At 41.8% G+C, this 24137-nt stretch overlaps 1 long non-coding RNA gene across 1 annotated transcript in view; it reads right to left on the bottom strand.

The window, feature by feature from the left end:
* The window catches only part of LOC111560415, a 213959-nt gene extending 203289 nt beyond the window's left edge, over nucleotides 1–10670 (bottom strand). The window contains exons 1-2 of the long non-coding RNA XR_002742170.2: nucleotides 10141–10670; nucleotides 9102–9309 (exon numbers count right to left, since the gene is read on the bottom strand). This is a non-coding gene — a long non-coding RNA (uncharacterized LOC111560415). The remainder of the gene's footprint in view (nucleotides 1–9101; nucleotides 9310–10140) is intronic.
* Nucleotides 10671–24137: the final 13467 nt, after the last annotated feature.

The following is a 24137-nucleotide window of genomic DNA, read 5'->3' as shown; positions in this document are numbered from 1 at the left end:
TGATTTCTACCAAACATTTAAAGAAGAGTTCAAATCTATTCTTCTCAAACTATTCAAAAAAATAGAAGACAAAGGAAAACTCCCAAATTCATTCTATGAGGCTAGCTTTACCCTGATAGCAAAGCCAGACAGAGACACGACAAAAAAAAGAACTACGGACCAGTATCTCTGACGAACATCGATGGAAAAATCCTTAATAAAATACTAGCACTCACCACGATCAAGTTGGATCTATTCCTGGAATGCAAGGGTGGTTCCGTATTCTCAAATCGATCAACATGATACATCACATTCATGAGACAAAGGATGAAAACCATACGATCATTTCAACAGATGCGGAAAAAGCATTCGACAAAGGACAACATCCATTCCTAATAAAAACCCTCAACAAAGTAGATTTAGAGGGAACGCATCTCAACATAATAAAGGCCGTATATGAAAAACCCACGTCGAACATGATGCTCAATGGGGGAAAACTGAGCGCTTTTCCCCTAAGAACAGGAACAAGACAAGGATGTCCACTATCAACACTTTTATTAAATATAATATTGGAAGTCTTAGCCACAGTAATCAGACAACAAAAAGAAATAAAAGGCATCCAAATTGATAAGAAAGGAGTCAAACTTTCATGATATGCAGATGACATGATGCTCCCATTTAGAGAACATCATCCATTTATTAGCCAAGCGAAGTGGTACCTAAGGGGCTCAGTCAGTTGAACGTGTGACTTGGGCTCAGGTCATGATCTCACAGTCCGTGAGTTCAAGCCCCACGTCGGGCTCTGTGCTGACAGCTTGGAGCATGGAGCCTGCTTCATGTTCTGTGTCTCGCTCTCTCTCTGCCCCTCCATCGCTCACACTCTGTATCTCTCTCTCTCTCTCTCTCTCTCTCTCAAAAATAAATAATAATCATTAAAGACAAAACCTTCCCCATTAATAAACAAAAATAAAGAGGTGAATAAGAATACAGAACATAAATAGTAGCCTCAGTATTATGAGTTACATAAAATTATTCCTAACAATTGGAAAACACACATTTTCTGAAACCGCATGTAGAACACTGACAAAAACATAAAATGTTCTTTTATAAAAATATAATATTATCACAAAAATCAACAATAGCAGAAAACTTATTTAAATGACCATATACTTAGACAATACAAAAATGCTAAGTAACTCAGGAATGTTGGTAAAATGATACGCAGAGAGAAAATTAATGCATTCAATGCCTATATTAAAAAGGAGGGGTACTTGGGTGGCTCAGTCAGTTAAGCGTCCAACTTCGGTTCAGGTCATGATCTCATGCCTTGGGAGTTCGAGTCCTGCATCAGGCTCTGTGCTGACAGCTCAGAGCCTGGAGCCTGCTTTGGATTCTGTGTCTCCCTCTCTCTCTGCTCCTCCCCTGCTCATAGTCTGTCTCTCTCTCTCTCTCAAAAATAAATAAAACATTAAAAAATGTATTTTTAAAGAAGGAAAAGCTAAAAACTACTGAACTAAGAAGATAACTTAAGTTTCAAAGACAGAATGGACTCGAATAAAGTATATGGGGAGAAATAACAAAAAGAAATCAGAAAATAATAAAATAGGAAAAACAAACAAACAATAGAGGATCACAAACAGAAGCTGACCTTTGAGAGAAGACCAATTCAATTGACAAACCTCAGGAAAGCTTGAGTAATAAAAGAGAGCAAATAAACAATACAGAAATGGAAAGGGTGCATAACTACAGGTGCTCCAAACATTTAAAAAGTAGTAAAAAAAAATTATCTACTTTATGCTATCAAAAACATTGAAATAGATTCTTAGGGAAATATATATATGTATACATGTATGTATATATGCAAATATAAATATATATTTATTATTATAAATATATTTATTAATGTGTATATATTTACATATATTTACATACATACATATATATATAAATCTTGTCAAATGGACTAAAGAACTAGACCACATGAATAGTTTTAAAACCATTAGATAAATTTCATCAACAGTTTAAAATATCCCCATAAATGAAACACCGGGCCCAGGGAAGTTCTATTCATTATTCATAGACAGATAATTCCAGTCTTACACATAATATTTCAGAAAATATAAAAGGAAGAAACATTCCTCAACTTATTTTATGTGGCTAGTATGATTCTGATACAAACCCAGGAGAGGAAAGTATAAAAAAGGAAAATTACAGGCCAATTGCACTCATAAATACGGGTATACAATCTCCCTCAACAAAGTATTAACAAAACAAATCCAGCAAGCACAGTCAAAAAAAAGTAATCATAGCCAAAATGGGCTATACCAAAAGTAAAAACTTCTTCATCAGAGACAACAATCAACAGAGTGAAAATGGCATGCTACAAAACGAAAGAAAATATTTATTTGCAAATCATATATCTGATGAGAGGTCAATACCATTGAGAGGAATAAAGAATTCCTACAATGAAACAACAGCAACAATAACAACAACTCACAAATAACCTGATTTAAAAATGTGGGAAGAACTCGAATAGATGATCTGATCTGCAAATGTGCTACAAGCATATGAAGAGAAGCTTAGGATCACTAATCATTAGAGAAAGGCAAGTCAAAACCACAAGATATTATCTCAGACATCTCAGGACTGCAACTATTGATACAACAGAAAATAACAATTGTTGGCAAGGACGGAGAGAAATCGGAACCCTCTTACGGTGCTAGCAGGAATTTAAATGGTACAGCTGCTATGGAAAATAGTATAGTTGTTCCTCAAAAATTAAAAATAGAATTACCATATGATCCGGCAATTGCGCCTCTGGGTATTTATCCAAAAGATTTGAAAGCAGGATCTTAAGAGGTGTGGGCACAACCAATATTCACAGCAGCACTATTCACAATGGCCAAGAGGTGGATACAGTCCAAAGACAGATGAATGTATAAACAAAATGTGATATGTACATACAATGGAATATTATTCCATCTTTAAAAGGAAGAAAACTTTTTTAAATGTTTTGCAATTTTTTTTTTTGAGAGAGAGACACACACAGAGCACCAGCAGGGGAGGGGCAGAGAGAGGGGGACACACAGAATCCGAAGCAGGCTCCAGGCTCTGAGCTGTCAGTAGAGTCTGACACAGGGCTCGAACCCATGAACCATAAGATCATGACCTGAACCGAAGTTGGATGCTTAACCGACTGAGCCACCCAGGTGCCCCAAAAGGAAGAAAATTTTGACCCATGCTGCAACATGAATGCACCTAAAGGACATTCTGCTCAGTGAAATAAACTAGTCACAAAAGACAAGCACTGCGATTCCATTTACTTGCGGTATCCAGAATAGTCAAACTCATGCAAACAGAAAGTAGAATGGGGGTTGCCAACGACCTAGAGAAGGAGAACATGGGGAGTCATTTAATGGGGACAGAGTTTGGCAAGATGAAAAAGTTCCAGAGATCTGTTTCACAACAATGTGAACATACTTCACGCTACTGAATGGTACGTTTAAAAATTGTTAAGGGGCACCTGGGAGGCTCAGTACCCAAGCATCTGACTCTTGATTTCGGCTCAGGTCATGATCTCACTGTTCATGAGATCGAGTCCTATGTCGGGTTCTGTGCTAACAGCAAGAACGCTGCTTGGGATTCTCTCTCTCCCTCTGTCTTTGTTCTTCCCCCACTCACGCTCTCTGTTTCTCTAAAAACAAATCAATGCTTTAAAAAATAAATAAAAATAAAAATGGCTAAAATAGTAAATTTTATGTTTTTGAACACAATTAAAATTCTTTAAATGCCAATTTAGTTTAGCCAGGAAACGTATAGTTGGTTCAATATTAGAAATTTGATTAACGTAATTTACCACTAACAAAGGAAATAAGATTATCTCAAAAGACGAAAGTTTGATAAAACTCAATATTCATTCTTCATTCATTCTGCAAAAAGGCCTAACGAACCTTCTTATCAAAGGCTGTCTTCTACGCATGTGCACACATGAAGCTTACAACTCACATCATATTTAATGGCAAAACGTTAAGGATTCCTTTGGAAATCACGGATAAGGTGTATTTGCCTGCTGTCAGTATTTCTATTTAATGTTATCCCTAAGGTCCTATCTAGTGCAATAAAAATGGTTGGACAGGGTAGTGGGGGTCAGGAAGGTATACAGCAGGAGAAGGAAAGATTGGGAAGGGAGGCAGCAAGGGAGAGGTGCACAGAGGAAGGGAAAAAAAGCGGAAGAAAAAGAGAAAAAGGAAATGAAATGTTAAAGCCATAAAGAAAGGAAAAAATAAAACTATTTTTGTCTTGTATGATGATTTTTATATGGTTTACAAGTAACCAAATGAATCTACAAATAAATTACCAACTTTACTGAGACAGTTCAGAGTTGCTAGATGTGGTTGTTACATAAAAGCCAATTACCTTTCTGTACAATAGCGACACGTAGAGCCTTTCATTATTTCAAATATGCCATTTTTAGTAGCACCGAATATAAAGTATCCAGAACGAAAGTCACCTGAGACCTTTCGGAAAAACTTACCAACTTTTGTTCAAAGACATTAAGGCAGATGTAAGTAAATGGAGAGATTTATCGTATTTACAGACCACATCATTCAATATGGTAACATGGCGAGAACGTCCGTTCTCCCCAGTTTGGGCCACACAGTCACGGCAATTTCAACCAAAATTCAGAAGAGGCCTTATACAGGAATTAACACACTAATTCTGAAGCGTGCAGGAAAGAGCAAAAGACCAAAAACGGTCAAGACACTCTGGAAGAGGAGTCAGGTGAGAATTTATCCTCTGCCAAAACACTAAGGAGCCAGTTTTTAATTAAAACGGTGCAGAATTAGGGCATGCATCGTCAAATAAACTAACACTACACAACTGAGAGCCACGAAACAGACCCAGATGAACGTGCACACTGAGTATACGACACAAGTGACGTCAGACACCAACAGAAAAGCAGGAGCTATTTCATAAATCACGCTGGGGAAGCCAGTCGTTCCCACAGGGCAAACAATGGAACCTGATCTCTCCCTCACACCTCGTAAAAAAAACAATTTCAGACTGATCGAGGGCTTACTACTTTTGTAAAAAGAATGTGACAATGTCTTTTTGAGAAAAAGGATTTCTGAAACAAGACACAAAAAAATGAAACCATAAGGAAAATGATTGGTAAGTCATTTACAGCTAAGAACTTGTTTATCAAAAGATGCCTAAAAAAGGATGAAAATCCCAGTCACAGAGTGAGAATGATTACTTGCAATGCACACAGTCATCATAGGATTAGTATGAGAATGTTCCTAATAATTGATTTTAAACATAGGGCACTGGGGTGGCCCAGTCTGTTAAGCATCTGATGTTTGATTCCAACTCAGGTCATGATCTAAGGGTGGAAGGATGGAACCCTGCGTCGGACTCTGTGCTGGGTGTGCAGCCTGCTGAGGATTCTCTGTCTCTCTCTCCCTCTGCTCGTCCCCCCCGCCCCGCCCTCTCTCTCCCTCAAAAAGAAAAAAAAGTAGAAGGGTAGAAAATTACGTGGGAAAGAAAAATACACAGTATCAGTTTACGGATTACTAATTTACTAACAAAAATTATAGATCAAGCAGAATAGAAATTAATAATACATCATAAAAGGAAGATGCCCTAGAGATAATATGACGTCTTTGCACCAGGAAATAGGCACAATGATGATCATTGTAGCATTATTTATAACAGCAAAAATCAATGAAAACAACGAAGATGTCTACCACCGGGAGAATTGGAAGATAAAACAGAAATACAACGGAATAAGTGCACTCAAGGCTCACCATTCTTAGCTAAAGGAGTACCCTGGTTCAAAGGCTTCTTCTCTGGTTAATTCTCCCTCTCCCTCTGGAGATTAAAATCTGTTATTTCTGGATATCTGCCCTCTACGCTATATTTATATATAACTGACCCACTGGACTCAAACCACAGTTTTATTTCAAAACTAGAAAATACTCTAGAGCCCCATTTATTTCATCATTTTCCACTTTCTCTCATCGGCTTCTCACCTCCATCTCTCCGCCACACAACAAAGACACACACACACACACACACACACACACATGTTTCTTGTCACGAGCTGCACTTGACTTCCAAAAAATTCAAGTCTCTTAAGATACCTGTGGAAATGTCCACTGCCTCCCTGGGATGACAGCTTAATCCTTTTAAAACCCTAACTCTATATTTAGGACGAAGAAAACAATTTTTCAACACCTGAACCAAGAGCAGAGGATGATTAAGATACAAATTTTATGTGCCAGTTTATTTTATTTCTAATTATATTCTTAGTAAATGATGTTAATATTTAATAGGAATGACTTTGCCACTCAGTGCTTCGCCCAGTAAAAACCAGAGCCCTTAGCATTTTATTGGCACTAAAGCAGTCAGCTGTAACACAGGATAACAGCAAGGGTAAAGAAATTCTGCTCCGTCCCTAAATTAAATGTCTCCTCAATGACTTGAGTGCTCAGGTAGAAATAGCAGTTGCTCAAAGAAATTGGCTCCTTTACAATGAAAAACAATCAACATAGCATTTTCCGCAAATCCAAGGAGACTACAACATATGTAGAGGAGATGACAATAATTTTAAAAGGTGTTGACAATATTATCATAATAGAGGCACCTGTTTAAACCAGAGCTGACCCTCTTGCATTATGTGGTTGAAGGAAATCCAAGCAGATGCTATACACGTAATCCAGAAAGAACCCCAAGGATCACCCACCCCTCGTGCTTGTCATTGAAAGACGGGTAACATGACTTATTCAACAAAGTACATTCAACAGCATCACCCTCCACCCGCAACATATAATGTCACAAAACTAGTCACGGGGGAAGCACCTGGTCCCCAGAACAACGTTCTCCGGCATGTCATGATACCTGGTCAACCAAGATCAATTTTAGCGGTTCATTTATTTCACGGAACAATTTACATATGATTTCCTGAGCTTCATATTTCCTTAATGCATATAAAAATATGATTTGAGAAAAATTCCTCCTGTAATTTCAGGTTACTGTTTGCCTTGCAACTTGAATGGCATGTGTCCATGGTCAAGCGGCTAACACAGTATGACTTTATACAGAAGATCTATCTTCAACCACGTTTTCCTAGCAGGTAAACAGAACCGAACTTAATGTCAAGCTCCTAATTGAGACGTCATCATCAAAATAACTTGTTTTTACGTGTCTCTATATGTGTGGCTCTATACCAGTGACTATGAAACCTCAGAATTAAAACATCATATGATTTCACTCATATGTGGAATTCAGGAAACAAACCAGATGAACATAGGGGAAGAAAAGAAAAATAAGATAAGAACAGAGATTGAGGCAAACCATAAGAGACTCTTACATACAGAGAACAACTGAGGGTTGCTGGAGGGGAGGAGGGGGGGGCGGTTAGACAGGTGATGGGTATGAAGGAGGGCACTTGCTGGGATGAGCACCGTGTGTTATATGTAAGTGTAACTGTGTTCTACTCCTGAACCAATGTTAATTAACTTGTTAACTACCCTGAATTTAAATAAATAAGTAAATAACATACTAAATAAATAAATAAATAAATAAATAAATAAATAAAATGTCTCTCCCTCATAGGATATGCAATTTAAAGTCAAATAGAAGGGGCACCTGGGAACTCTTGATTTCGGCTCAGATCACGACCCAGGGTCATAGGATCAAGCCCATGTCAGGCTCTGCACTGAGGGTCAAGCCTGCTTTAGATTCTCTCTCTCTCTCTCTCTCTCTCTCTCTCTCTCTCTCTCTCTCTCTCCCTCTCTCTCTAAGGAGCCTGGGTGGCTCAGTTAGTTGAGTGTCCAACTCTTGATCTCAGCTCAGGTCATGATCTCACGGTTTATGAGTTCGAGCCCCATGTCAGGCTCTGCACTGACAGCTCGAAGCCTGCTTGGGATTCTCTCTCCCTCTCTCTCTGCTCCTCTCTGACCCCTCCCCTGCTAGGGCTCTCTCTCTCAAAATAAATAAATAAACTTAGAAAAAAAGATTCTCTGCCCCTCCCTTGTTCACACTCTGTGTCTTAAAAAGACAGAGAGAGAGAGAAAATGTACATATTAAAGACCCCAAGATCAAATACAGACACTAAAACATAAGCCAGTAAGTATGTTCAATTATATCAAATGGTTAGATAAATAAGGGAGTTATAAGAGGTTTTTTTTTTTTCTTAATGGTTAAGTTTTTCATGAAAATCTCTCTCTGTCTTGAAGGTTTATTCAGGAGTTGGGTTTGAAGAGCTGTGTTAACAAAGGAGAAGGAGCCTGAGGAGGATTTCAGGGAAAGAGAACACTCAGGAAGAAACCAAGACGTAGGATAATTAAGAAAAGAGGCATGAGTGCTAAGACGGCCAAGGGGCAAGTTCAGTGCAGCGGACCTCGAGCGTCTCAATATGAGAAAACAAATATATTGCATGAATACACCACCATCCCTCAGGAACCCCATTCACCTGCCTAACAGACCTGAATGGTGTTCACAAAAACACGCTTATCTATTACTCAGGAAGATCTGACTCATTTTGAGTTCCCAAGTAGGTCAAGCCAACAATCTTTAAACACCTATATTTGAGAAATATTTAAGAATAGTTCCTCAATCTCACTTAATTTCTAGCGTGGATGGTTCATCAGTCGCTATTGTTTTCCTCTAAGCTATTCTTGTAAAAAGGCAACTCTTTTATCATGTTGGGTTCGCTCACAATCACACACTTCTATGAATCTTTTAGGCTGGGCTTCTCCGAGACTGGTCTCGGAAAGAAGGCATCAGCGTCCCCAAGTGACTTGTGAGGATGGAAATTCCCAGGCTGCACCTCAGACCTGCTTGCGCAGACGCTCTGGAGGGGACGTGCGGCCATCTGTGTTTTAACAAGACCCTCGGGCAACTCCAGGCCTCACTCGAGTTGCAAACCACAGCTTTGTACCTGTTAGGAACAGCACACACATGCTTGCTGGGGTCCCAGTTAGGACACGCATTTCCGCTCACCTGTAGAAACACTGCAGGGGGAAGGGGGAGGTTTTGTAGCTTCATCTCAACATTGATAACGACATATGTATGTTGGTCAATAAATACTCCCCAAATGGTATAATGTTGTTAAATACCTAGGCACTGTAGATCCTAGTGGGTCGCGAAGCATTTGCCAATATATTGTCCATGCGGCTGAAAGATTTAATGAGCTCCCAAGGGTCTCCAGTCTCTCTTGGGTCTCAGGTGAGGAAGACCTAGGAGGCTGAGACCTTACAGCATCTCCCGAAGTGACAGGTGGAGGATGGCCCCAGGAGGAAGGTCTAGAAAAGTCTCCTGGAACATCTAAGAGTAAAAAAAAAAAAAAAAAAAAAGAGACAGTTTTAAAAAAAGGAAACTAGGCCTGAGATTTCTTTCTTGCTGGTCACCAGGCCTTTCTCCAGGCAGATCTGGGTCACCTCCAGTGGGCGGGGCCGAGGCCTCACCGTCAGCATCTGGAAATGAATGGACTTATAGTGAGAAAATGTCATTCCCCTTAAGTCTTAGTCTGATACCCATCAGTGGTACTTAACAACACCTTGTCGAAATATGAAAAATTAGAATAAAATAAAATAATAAAAAAAAATGTCTAAGACTGAATCGCAGAAAAATGATTATATATATATATATGTATATATATATATATATATATATATTTTTTTTTTTTAAGAAAATGTTCTAAACTCTAGCAAACTAAAAGAGACTTTTCTGCACGCTGGGCCAACACCCCACCAAGTGCCTGGAAAATCCTCTACCTGTGCCCACCCCACCCCCGTTCCCACCGTCCCGGGTAATGAAGACCTTCCTGCCTGTCACCAACACCAATTACCTCACCCGGACTTCACCGTTAAAAAGGGGGGAGGGGGGGAAATCACTATTTCAGCAGCGGTCATTTAAAAACAAGAAGAAGAAAAAAAAAAAAAACCCGCACATCGACAACAATGGAGAACTCCCTCCAAAATTAGCCCACGCCGTCACATAAATTGGTTTTCTTTGTGATCTCAAATTGACTTGCAGCTCACTAGTTGGAAAATAGTTGCTGAGAAGCCGGGGCCTCCGGCTCGCGGATCCTGCCCGCCTTTCATCGTGTAAACAAACGCATCAGATTTAAAGCTTTCCCATAATTGTTATGCTAACCTTGGAGCGAAACCTCTCCATTTGCATTTGAAGGAGCTAAATATTAGGCAGGAAAGAAAGTGCTCTTTTTGAAAGCCTGAGAAAGTGTCCCCGCGCGGGGCTGGCCCGCCATCTGGGCCGCAGGCTGGGCGCGCAGCCCCCGCCCCCCGCTCCCCGGCTGGGGGCGCCGCCGGGGCCGTAATCTGGGGGCCGAGCGAGGCGGCGCGGCCTCGGCGGCCTGAATGGGGCCGGGGACGTGGGAGCCGGCCGTGCCCGGGGACAGGCAGCGCGCCGCGGGCTCCGCTCCCGTTGCCCGGAGCGCGCTCCAAAGCGCCCACGTCGCGCGGGGGGCCACGCGAGCCGGGCCGGGGGCGCAGAGCTGCGTGCTCCCGGAAGCAGAAATTCACATCTTCGGGCCCGCTCGGCCCTGGAGCTCGCCGAGCCGCCGACGCGGCCCGTCGAGGCGAGGCTGCTCTTGCAAAGCGCACGGCTGCACATTCATCTCGGAGTAATTAGAAATAGAAACACCGCACCGTGGGAGCTGTTGCAAGACAGGAAGGAAGGCTCCAACTTCCCATCAGCCTGTTCTGGGGGGAATAAAGAAAAGCCAGGCGTCCCTCTCCCTCTTCCTGCAACCTGAACACAAAGCAGGTCTCCGGACTCAGGGGGGAAAAAAAAATCCCTCCTGGGAGGGTATCTGCGGCGGCATACAGCAGGAGAGCAGAGCTGGAGGGGCTAAGATATTGCCAGATTCCGAGGACATAATTATTTTCTTTCACCACTTCCCATTTTCTTCTCATTTCTAATATAATTCAAAGGTGCTTTGGTTTTTAAATGATGGTGCTGTTGTCAGAATTAGCATTTTTCACTAGTCCTAGGAGACATTCCAGAGGAGAAGGGTATTTTTATTTTCCTTTTCCCCCTGCCCAGGATTTGACAAAGGCTTCTCATGCATCGCTGGGCTGTGTTACAAAGTTAGGGGATTTTTTTCCCTCGCTCAAAAGAAGATCATTGAGGCTGCAAGTAACCCTGGTTGCTGCTAGGAGATGGAATTCTTTAGGCTACAACTGCTTGTTGCAGGAATAACTGGCAAGGAGAACGAGGGACAGCCCTGGAGTCCCCCCACGGGGCAAGAAAGAGGCAACGGTGGGATGTGAGGCGAAGGTTATTGTTTTTCCTAGTCATAAACAAAGCATCAGTGTTTGACAACTGTCCAACATAAGCACTAAGTGTTCTGTTTATTTCATAAGTATTTATTCAATGGCCACAAGTTTGTATGTGTGTGTGTGTGTGTGTGTGTGTGTGTGTGTGTGTGTGTTTGAAGAGTCGGGGCCTTGTTCTCAGGCAGACCCAGGTTCCCTTTTGGCTTCTCACACTTACCACCTTGGTGGTCTTACTCAAATTACTTAGCTTGTTGCAATCCCAATATTCTCATCTGTAAAATGGGTGCATGATCTCCATCTCAGAGGGCTATTGCCATGATGGAATAAACACAGCCTGGCACAGAGTAAGCTCTTTATAAATCAGAGCAATTCCTGCATCATCATCATCCTTATCATCCTCATCGTAGCTGTCATTATCTTTTCTCTGAAGACTCTGAAATGAAATCTTTAAAAATATGTATTAAATGAAGGGAGCGTTCAAAAGTATTGATTTGCCGACAGCCAGTTCCTGTCGGGAGGAATCGGATAAAAGACCGCAAAGTTCCTTGCTCTCATGGAGCTTTTGTTCAAGCTACGGGGATGGACGGGCAAGGAAAGGAAGGAATACGATCACTGCAACCGGCAATATGTTCCATCAAGAAAAGGATCCTGGGCATCGGGAAGGGGGGTGATTGGGACAGGTTCAGGGGGCGCAAAGGGCTGGTTACCACGAGGTGGACGTGGGACCTCTCAGAGACGGTGACAATGATGGGGGTCAGCCAGGCAGAAGCAGGCCGGAGAAACTAAGCAATGCCAGATCTCGTAGGGTCAGGAGTTTCAAATTCTTCCCGGGACAATGACAGACCGCGCCGGAGTTTCAAGAGAGGGAATGACGTGATCCGATGTATTATTTAGGAAGGTCACCCTGGCTCCTATGTGAAAGAGCAGACCATGGAAAGGGGTGGAGGATGATAGGGTGAAGGCGGTCTTCAGGCCTGGTTGCACCTGGGAAGCTTCTACAAAGCCAAACCCCACCTGGGTGCGTAGAGTAGCGCCCACACGTTTTTGTTGGGTTTTTTTTTTCTTACTTTGTTTTGGCTTGAAACTCCAAGGGATTCTAATATACAGCGAAACTTGAAAAACACTAATTTAGGCATTTGGATTGTCCAGCAAAGGATGATATGCTAGAAGTAGAAGTGGCAAGAGGCGGTCATGGTCAGGATACGACTTGGAGGGAGAGCAGGTCAGCCTGTTGAACTGGAAGTGACAGAGGTCGGCGGGGACAGGAAGATTAAGGAATGACCTCGAGGTTGGAACAGCAGCAGGATGGACGGTAATTCCATTCACCAGGAGAGCAGAAATGAAGCCAAAGCAGGCTGGCGAACGGGAAGCCGGGTTGCTGAAGACTGCAGGCAAGAATTACTCACCGGGTTTTGTATACAACGCTTATTTGACATCAATACCACAGGCGAATTATGCTGTGGAGGCATCTAGCAGACAGTCGATTTGAGAGACAGTAGGTCAGAACCCTAAATGTATCAGTGTCGCCCAACAGATCTTCCTGCACGGTCCGAATCAGTAGCCACTCACCACGCGCAGATGTCGAACCCTTGAAATAAGGCTAAGCTGGTGTGACGGACGCTGCATTTTTATTGTTTTAATTAATGGAAATTCACTGATGGAAATAGCTCTGTGCGGCCAGTGGCTGCTTCCCTGTTGGCAAAATGTAGGTACGTGTTGACGATTCCCATATCCGTATATCTGGCCCGAACCTCTTCTTTCAGACTGGGACACCTTCTCATCACCTCCCCGGCAACAGATCAAAGCCTCTGTCTTCTTCGGCTTGGATTACTGCAACATTAGATTACTGGCCACCTTGTTTCTCCCTGACCTTCTGTCGTATATTCTCAAAACAGCCCCTACAACCATCTTTTTACAGTTTGAGTCGTATTGTGGATTCCTTTGCTTAAAGCCTTCTAGCGGTTCCCCTTCTCAGTATAGTAAAAGCCGAAGTCCTTTGAGACACAAAAAAAAACCTGCATCATCTGACCCTTTCTTTGCTCCTCCAATTTTCCTCCTTCCTGCATCCCTCCTCTGTCTCTGCCGCAGCATTTTCACTTCTTTTGTGCAACAAAATTAACTCCGCAATCTTGTTTGTTGCCTGCTCTCCCTTACTAGGAAGTAGGCTTTATGAGTGTGGGGATTTATGTCTACTTTGTTCGCTATTGTGTCCTCTAGTATCAAGAACACAGTAGCTTGGCACACAGTAGGTACCCAGTAAATACGGAATAACTGAATCAGAAGACAGATAATATATGCTCACCCGGATCACCTAGAAAGACTGTACACAGACAATAGAAGAGCCCCCAGGACTGAGCCTTGGGTCTCGCCAACGCACAGAGCTCCCCTGTCCAATATGGTAGCCACACGTGGTTTTTGAGCTTTTGAAATATGCTAGTCCAAATTAAGTATAAAATACCCACCAGGGGCACCTGGGTGGCTCCATCGGTTAAGAGCCCGACTCAAGATTTCGGCGTTCAAGCACTATATCAGCCTTTTCACTGACAGTGGGGATCCCGCTTGGGATTCTCTCTCTCCTTCTCTCCGCCTCTCCCCTGCTTGCTTCTCTCTCCCTCAAAGTAAATAAACATTTTTTTTAAAAATAACCCACCAAACTGTGAAGAATGTAAAGTATCTCATTAATTATTCATACTGATTGTTGAAATAATATTTTGGATATACTGGGTTACTTAAAATATGTTCTTAAAATTGATTTCACCCATTTACTTCTACTTTTTTTTAATGGGAAGATTAAATACTAGGAAGTTTAAAATCATAAATGTGGCTCCTGTGATATTTCTGTTAGACACATCGCTCTCAAGACTTAGAAGAAGAAAAGCCAGCAGGGGATAGTGTCCAGTGAGCCAGAGAAACTATCAAGCAAGTATGGTGCATGGAAGATGAGAGAAATAATTGTGCCCAGTAGGAGAGGACAGTTAACTAGATCGTGTGAGTAATATGAAGATGGAAAATTGACCAAAGATTTGGCAAGATGGAGATCACACTAAACCTTGAGAAGGGTGGCTTGTGAGAAACGTGTGGACAGAAGGTCAAATGTAGACAGTTTAAGTCAGAATATAAAGAAGTACAGACAGCCAATACAGACAACCCTCTCAAGGATGCCTGCTATGAGAAATGGGATACTTGCTGGTCACCGAGGAGAGAGAAAAAATTAAAGGTGGGAGGGATTTTGAAAGCTGAAGGAAACCATCAAAGAAAGCCCCAAATTGGGAAATGTAGGCTAAATACAAAGAGTATAGAAGCTTAGCATTTTGAATCTGAAAGGGCCCTTGAAGTTCATCTTGGACATTATAAATCAGGACTTTGAGGCCCAAGCAGGTGAAGGACTTGTCAGTGTCCTACAACAGATCGGAAACCAGAACCAGAAACATGGTCTACAAATGATTGCATGGTCCCCAATGAGATTACATGATCTCATTTCCGCAGAGAGGAACATATCCGAATCCTAATATATTTAACCCCAAATATTTTTCCTCTCATAAGCAGAATGTTTATGTGATTATTAATGGTCCATTAAGAGCTAACATATAAAAAGAATACCTAACACTTATTGAATACGGTGTGCTATGTGTCTGGTATTTTACATATATTGATAGTGATTCATGGAATAATCCCATGATGTAGATAGGTATCACACTGGTTTTACAAAATAGGAAAGCAAAATTTTGAGAGTTTTAGCTACTCATATATGTAACTGCTTGGAGCCAAAGCTCACAGTCTTCAATATATCAGATGGCCTCAAAATCATAAACTTTTTGCTTGGAAATCACCCCTTTGTAGGGGAAAATACCCAAATTAGCCAGCTGATGTAAAGGAAAACTACTATCCAAATTACTAAAACAATATCCACTCGTAAGTCAAGTAGCTCCTCTCTAAGGTATTTGTTTGGCATTGTACTTCCAAGGTCTGCACTCAAACAAAAAATTTTAACCAGGACAATCTTACAGCTCTGAGCAAACACAGTGGCACAGTCACGGAGGGGTTTGCCTGTTAGTTTTCTAGAATGAAGCACACTATTTTCCTACAGAAAATCCCACTCATCGAGTAAAAACGATCTTACGTGCCGCTGGTATAGAATGACTGAGTGTCTCCACTGGAGCAGCTTCAGTAATTCTCTGTGAATTGGATGATACACACAAAGAGATTCATGTTCAACGAAGAACACCCATCTGCACTTCATGCCTAGAACTTTCATACCTGTGACCACATACGACTTCTCTACATAGAATAGAAAACAACTCTGGGTAATTACTCTTTCCATGTACAAAAATTAAATTACCTGGAGTGCTCAGAGAAGGGTAGAAATGAGAGGTTCTGATAAATTTTATATTCTGCTTAACCTGAGGTCAACAAAACGGACACTCTGTGTTCCAGCTCCACTGAAAATCTCCCTTAAATGCCTACATCTTCTTTCCTACCTGTGTAGGAAATTAAATATTATTTGATCTTTTTCTTTTTTTTTTTTTTCAACGTTTATTTATTTTTGGGACAGAGAGAGACAGAGCATGAACGGGGGAGGGGCAGAGAGAGAGGGAGACACAGAATCGGAAACAGGCTCCAGGCTCCGAGCCATCAGCCCAGAGCCTGACGCGGGGTTCGAACTCCCGGACCGCGAGATCGTGACCTGGCTGAAGTCGGACGCTTAACCGACTGCGCCACCCAGGCGCCCCTATTTGATCTTTTTCTTAATGACTCAGTATTTTTCAGTGCTTCGGGGCATTATGTTCAATACCATCTCACAATACCTATCCAGGACTTACTTATACATAGAGCCAATGGAGGGAAGGGAACTTTACAAAGTATATTTCCATGAACTTTGCAGAAATATGTTTACTTACGATTTGCCTCCTTTTGTGAAAAGTTGAGTAGCCTAAACGCTTCAAGTAATGAGATTATCTGCTAATTCAGGTTTTATCACCCAGTTTTGATCTCTTGTCCACTAAGATTATACAATACTGTTAACTCCTAAGAGAAATACAGCATATATTGAAGGATTTTGATTTCGGGTCTTGTTGTTGTTGTTGTAACATCGCTGGTGGGTTTGTGCTGACCCTGCCATAAGTCCTCACTTAGAAATTGTTATGAACAAAGATAATTCACATTCACAAGAAATGACGTTCCCAAGATGATCAGTCTGGGGCGACGAGTCTGTGGCCACAAAGAGGCAAACTTTCACACGTGTTCATCTCCAGGGCTTTCCATCTGTATTTTTCTTAACTCCTCCGTGGGGTCTCTGATACAGCTGGATCCTTCCATCGGGAAACTCTCTTCCCCAAGCTACTACTTTACTTTTTCTTCTTTTCCCTCATCCTCCTGCTCCGACCAGACCTTAGTCTCCCTCACTAACTCTTCTCCTTGTGCCCCTCAGCTCTTTCGTCTTTTTCCTCCATTTCTTCCCTCAGTAATTTCACCCACCTCCCAGACTCTAGCTGCCACGGATCCACTGACAACGCAGAAGTTCAGGATCTCTACTGAGCTCCAAATGTGTATATCTAAGCAGCCTCCGGGGCAAGTCTACCTGCACATTCTGGAAGCGACCTAGAAGTTAACGCATCCAGGGGCGCCTGGGTGGCGCAGTCGGTTAAGCGTCCGACTTCAGCCAGGTCACGATCTCGCGGTCCGTGAGTTCGAGCCCCGCGTCAGGCTCTGGGCTGATGGCTCAGAGCCTGGAGCCTGTTTCCGATTCTGTGTCTCCCTCTCTCTCTGCCCCTCCCCCGTTCATGCTCTGTCTCTCTCTGTCCCCAAAAAAATAAATAAACGTTGAAAAAAAAAAGAAGTTAACGCATCCAAAGGAAGCTCATTAGGCCAAGGTTTTCCCTTATCACGTAACAGGCCAGTTAGTTACCTGGTCACTCAGGTCAGTCCCCTGGAATCCCATTTTTCCCTCACTCCATTGATTCTAGCTCGGACAGACAGCAAACCTGTCCTTTCCTCGAAGCTGGTGTATAACCTTAGTTCACATCTGCAAACTTCCCCTCTGGCTTTCCTCTTTCCACCTGTTCACTGCTCTGGTGCATTGCACACACTTTGCACAGGGGCATCTCTCCAAAACACAGATTTGAACTATTATACTGCTCCTCCTTGGTGGACCACCACCAGCATCTCTGGGGACCACGTCCTCAACCCAACCCATAAAATAAAGTCCAGATTATTTTTCAGAGCATGCCATGTCCTTCACCTCCGGCCTTAACTTGTCACACCCACCCCCTGCCCCCCGCAATGCCTTTGCACACACACCTAACAAACACCACCTCCTGCTTTCTGCTCAACTCACTCCTGTCTCATTACCCCTAGAACTCCTATTTAACCTTCAAGGCACTTTGTCAATATCTCTTTTATGCACTTATTACATTGAATTATAATTGTTAATTTACACACCTCCCCCTATATTGTGTTACAATTACTAAAAGACATGAGATAGGGACGAAGGTGTTTTCACCATTAGAAAGATATGGTAGATATTAGATAGATATGCACTATCTAGCATAGTACTTGTAACTCAGTGGGTACTCAACCGATGTATTGGAATTGAATGGCTCAGTGATGAACTCAGTCTAAAATGGTCTAATGAGCTCATCTTCATCGTCTACCCCTTCCTTATCCAGGACAGGCATCCTCTTTGACATAAGGGAGAGGGGATTTCTAATTTCAGGCACAGGATATGTCTTCCTGATTTGTGAGGAAAAGAACCCCTGTTTTCTTCACTTTCTCAGGGGAATAAATTGCATTACACAACTGTGGGAACAACATGCTTTTTAAGGGCATGCTTTGTTGACCTGCTCAAGTCTTCCTTGTCTCTTCTGTTGTTCCTTCTCTGAGCCTGTCTGCCTTTTTTCAAAAGAGAAAACACCACAGAGCATTTCTATAATAACATGGTGTATATTATCACGTTAGCTACAGTTATAATAAAAGTAGCTACATAATCAGATTATACTTTGCCTCATAGCCATAGAAATAATGGGGCTTTATCAGGAAATTTTTATAACCGAATGGAAATTCACTAATGCAATAGGAAGTTATCAAATGTAATATAATTCAGGAGTCCCAAACTGCTAGTGTCTCAGTAGGTGAAGGGGGGTAAAAAAAAGCTATTTTATTATAATGAATCTCTTAACAGAGACATGCTTATTATTCTCATAAAAATGCTCAGCATATGTTTTTTCTCTTATATAATCTTTTCTTGTTTTATTTCATTTTGTTTTTACTTGGATGCTTTTTTATGAAGAGTCTCTTTGAGTATCAAAAGAAAATTAAAATGATCAGTGATCAGGGGGTTATTTAGTAGAAGAAATCATCCAAATCTTGAAAATATGGACTTGTACTTCCAAACTGCTAAGAGAGTTTTAAAAAGGCTTCCATAAATGTAATACACACAACAGAATATCAGTGTGGCCACGTGTTGTGGAAAGTGACAGGCTTTCTACTCAACACGCATGAACTAATGAGCAAGAAATCGTACATCATATCAGATAGCCACTGCTCAAATCCTGTCCAAACGTTTACCTGTGTTTCCATGGAACGACAATGAACAAATATGCAAAATCTAGGTAGGTACAATTTTTGCCTTTACTAGACAATGGTTTCATGACAGTCGTATTATCAAATTGAAAGAAAAAAATTAAATGGCTTTTCTACTTCATGATAAATCAAATTCTAGAATTCAAAGGAATTTTTCTTTGAATTTTCTTTTCCTTTCTCTAAAAAAATTACTCCTTAGTCCAGGATTGGGAAAAGAGTAAGTAAGTGACCACACACACACACACACACTTACATTATATTTATATTTATATTTATATTTATATTTATATTTATATTTATATTTATATTTATATTTATACACATACATCCACGTATGTAATAGATGCCTGGTGACCTGTTACTCTGGAAGTTTTGAAAGAGAGATGTTTAGGGGAACCTGGGTGGCTCAGTTGGTTAAGTGTCCAACTTTGGCTCAGTTCATATTCTCATAGTTCATGAGTTCAAGCCTGCACTGGGCTCTGCGATATCAGTGCGTGGGATTCTTTTTCCCTCTCTTCTCTGTCCCTCCCCCACTCACACTCTCTATGTCTCTTTCTCCTTCAAAATAAGTAAATGAACTTAAAAAAATAACCTTAGACAATTGAAATATTCCTAAAAAGAAAAGAAAGGAGAAGTTTATTTATTTGTTCCATGGCCTCCTCCCCTAAAGTATAGCTACTTCTCCTTCTGACCACCTGGGAGCACATCACAATTAGATAGCAACGGTCTACCATGAAAATGTACTTAAGACAGACCAGAAATACTTATTTCAACCACTTAGACACATTTGCCATTTTGTCCTTTTGATCAATGCTTTCTACACAGTTTTGTTTCCAACCAGAATATTCCTATGGCTCGGGTTCAGGATCTGATCTGTGCGGAAGGGCTCCAGCTGGACACATCAGCTCCCCTTCTCTGGACTACAGACACGGTGTTCTCCCCTCCAGCATCTAAGCCGAGCAGAAAAGGAGGATGTGATCTGGTAACGATACAACCACACATAATTACTTAGACTTTTTAGGATCATGCTTTCCAAATCTCGTACAAGCCCATTGTTAGTATGTGATTCTACGTGGTGGGATAGATGGGTGGGGGTTAGAGGATGTAGGGAAGAATAGGAACCAATTTGGGGTGGGGACGAGTGGTGTTAATTCAAAATGACACATCTAGAAGAGACTCATCTTGGTCTGCCGTTTGAGGACAAAGCTAAAGGAATGAACAAACTCTTCAGGAAGCATCATTGTATATGCAGAATTAAAATAGAAAGGCAGGGCGCCTGGGTGGCTCAGTCCCAGTCCGTTAGGCGTCCGACTTCAGCTCAGGTCATGATCTCATGATTCATGGGTTTGAGCCCTGCATCGGGCTGTGCACTGACAGTGCAGAGACTGCTTGGGATTCTCTCTCTCCCCCTCTCTCTGCCCCTCCCCTGCTCTCGCTCTCTCTCTCTCTCTCTCTCTCTCTCTCAAAATAAATAAGTAAACCTAAAAAAACAGAAAGCCAGTTTCCTGTCCTTCAGAACGATCCCTTCATCCTCGCAGGTAGGAAGTTCAGGGTTCCGTGAAGGGTTCCAACAATCTGCTACTCAGCTTCTTTCCCTTTGCCACTAAATAGCGTTGCTTTCGTTACTTAAATGTACTTCTGTCCAGGTTTGGACACACTACCCTCCGCTACCTACACATCTCATCCGCTGTTTCTCAGAGCTCTGTGGCCCAGTGGGGAGGGGAGAGGTCATAGAACAGCTCATGCAAGTGACATTATGTTCTCACACAAGTGATACTGTACTTAAATGTCCCGATTTGATGAAGAGTAGAGATTTGTAATGAATCACTCCCTCTTTAGGAATACTGACTTCTCAACCCCAGAGTTTTAAAATACCTGTATGAGTAAAAGCAAACTGAAAACCGTAAAGCTCTTATAAGAAAACATAGGTGGTAAGCTCCTTGGCCATGACCCTTTGGGTATGAGACCAAAAGCAAAAGGTGACAAAAGCCAAAATAAACAAGTGGGCCTACCTCAAAGTGAAAAGCTTCCACACAGCCAAGGAAACCATCAACAAAATGAAAATGCAACCTACCAGATGCAAGGCAAATATTTGTAAATCATATAGCTGATAAGGTGTAGGGAGTTAAGATTCAAAGTATATAAAGAACTCATATAATTCAATAGTAAAAAAAAAAAGATTATATTAAAACAGACTGAGAATCTGAATAGACATTTTTTTTTCCAAAGAAGACATCCTAATGCCCGACAGGTACATAAAAAGGTGCTCAACATCACTAATCATCAGAGGAATACAAGTCAAAACCACAGTGCGACATCATCTCGCACCTGTTGGAGTGGCTATTATCAAAAAGATAAGCGATAACACATATTGGCAAGGCTGTGGAGAAAAAGGAACAGTTGTGCACTGTTGGAATGTAATGGGTGCAGCCATTCTGAGAAACACCATGGAATGTCCTCAAACAACTAAACATAGAAATACCATATGACCCACTGATTCCTCTTCTAGGAATACACCCAAAGGAAATGAAATCACTCTCTCAAAGAAGTATCTATCTCACCTTGTTCATTTCAACATTATTTACAATCGTCAAGACATAGAAATAAAGTGTCCACTGATGGATGAATGGATAAGGAAAATGTGAGATGTGTATATATATATATATATATATATATACACACACACACACACACACACACATACATGCATATGTATATGCATCCATACGCATATAACTCACATATCCATATATGTATGAATATCATTCAGCTATAAAAAAGAAGGAAAGGCTGAATATGCTGCCATTTGGGACAACATGCGTAGACCTTGAGGGCATTATGCTGAGTGAGAGAAGTCTGAGAAAGATAAATACTGTATTATCTTACATGCAGGTGAAATCTAAGGAAACCAAATTCATAGAAACAGAGGGTAAATTGGTGGTTGCCAGAGGTAGGGGTTCAGGGGTGGGGGGACATGGGTTAAGGGACTCCAAAGGTGCAAACTTCCAGTTACACAACAAACCAGGTCTGGAAATGTAACGTACAGCATGGTGACCATAGGTAACAATGCCGTTGAGTCCATGTGAACATTTCTAAAAATAAAAGTAGGACTTCAAAAAGTGTTTATCACAAGAAAAAGATGTAACAATGTGAGGTGACGGGTGTTAATCAAACTTACCGTGGCAGTCATTTTGCAGCGTATACTATTTTGCCAAAATCATTTCCCAGGTAGCAAATCATTACGCTGCTCACCTTAAACTAATACAATGTTATAGGTCAACTGTATCTCAGTAAAACTGGAGGAGAAAAAGATTACAGGAAGATAAGTCACAAGGCACAGACTTCCTTGTTCCCGTCTTCCTCTACTGTTCTATGGTGTAACTGTCTTTAGTAGAGAAATCACCCTTTTAGAACAACTGCCACCTGCCTATCAGAGATGCAGGCTCTGCGATTGTAATACCTCAATGAGGTACCCCGCTCGCGAACTTTCAAGGGGCAAGATCTTGGCCATTTTATTTAAACCCTATACACTTCAGTTTCCTCATCTGGAAAAGGAAGATAGTAACCATAATAGCCATCTGGGCTTGTTCTGAATATTAAGTGAGCTAATGTGTGTGATGTGCTTGCTACATTGTAAGGCAAATAAGTAGCAAATGTTGATTATTATGAGAAATTAAACAGCGTATTGCTGGTTAATAATGAGTCCTATCATTATAATGAGTCCTATCATTATAAATATATTATTAAATCCACACTTTGTTTAAATTTTACTATTATCTCCAAAATATGTAGCAGTTTTAGGGCACCTGGGTGGCTCAGCCGGTTGGGCATCCGACTTCGGCTCAGGTCATGATCTTGGGGTGTGTGAGTTCCAGTCCCGCGTCGGGCTCTGTACTGATGGCTCAGAGCCTGGAGCCTGCTTCGGATTCTGTGTCTCCCCCTCTCTCTGCCCCTCCTCCACTCATGCTCTGTCTCTCTCACTCTCAAAAGTGAATAAATGTTAAAAAAAATTAAATATTTAAAATATGTAGCAGTTTTGTGGGGTTTTTTTGTTTCGGTTATCCAAAAAGATATGTTTTGCATAATCATCTTAAGGAAACAAAAAGATGGGTAACTGCCAGGCATAAGCCTCAGGATGCCGAACAGCTTTACAGAATCACCAACTGCTGTGATCATTTCCCATCGTCTCTCTTGTGTCTGTTACATTATAAAAATCTTGTCAGCAGACTCATGTCATACCTAGACCCAGGAATTTCAGTCACTGGGGTTTCTGAGAGGCGCGGGCTTCTGGGGTAGAGGAAATACCAGCACCTCGCTTTTCAAAACAAAGTATATTTCCCTGCGCCCCCGAGTCTAGGAGGAAGACCATGCACTTTGCTGCACGAGTGTAGACAGACTTCCCCCGGGAGAAGAGGAGATAGCCATGAGAAGAGAACACAGGTAGGAGGCGTCCTGGAGTCAGAGGCCCTCAGCAGGGCCTGACCTTGGGAGATGAGCCCTACACAGCAGGTGGGAGAAAAATTGGAGGGGACCTTATGCAGAACTTGGAGTAGGCACACAAAAAAAGATGTTGTTAGATGTGAGACACTTTAGTGAAACAGATTCTACGGTTGACACTCGCTCTGATGAAAAGATAAACCGAAAGGGGCATTTACTGGGTAGTTAAGCTAGTTTTTAAAAGGGGCCAGGTCGGGACAGTTAGTACCTGGATCCTGTCTTCATATGTGGGGCACCTTGCCCTGCAGGTGCTCTGAGTTGCCTTTCAGGTGCTCTGTTCTTCCCTAAGTGAGTATGGAACCAATGGTCTGCACCAGTTTTAATCATACATCGTTGATCATTCCACCAAGGGTCCTAACCATTCACTGAGAGTCAGTCTGGGGTCTATGCAAAGATAGTGAGAACGATTGCTGTATCATAAAGCTAGAACATTCCACTTGGCATCAGATGCTCGATACTGAGTGCTCTCCTTGCCTTCATCATTCTGAGGACCTTAATGATGCATCCAAAAATCAGTCTCCTGGCTACGGTGTCAGATCACAGCAGGCTTCATGGTTCTTCTACTTAATTTTTATTTTATTTTCTTAATTTTTTTTAATGTTTATTCATTTTTGAGAGAGAGAGGGGGGAAGAGAGAGAATGAGTGGGGAAGAGGCAGAGAGAGAGAGGGAGATACAGAATCCGAAGCAGGATCCAGGCTCTCAGCTGTGAGCACAGAGTTTGACACGGGGCTCGAACTCATGAACCGTGAGATCGTGACCTGAGCCGAAGTCCAATCAT

The sequence above is a fragment of the Felis catus genome, chromosome B2 (assembly GCF_018350175.1).
Source record: "Felis catus isolate Fca126 chromosome B2, F.catus_Fca126_mat1.0, whole genome shotgun sequence".
Lineage (NCBI taxonomy): Eukaryota > Metazoa > Chordata > Mammalia > Carnivora > Felidae > Felis > Felis catus.
Note: the sequence above shows the minus strand (reverse complement) of the source record. Positions and strands in the feature narration are given on the sequence as shown.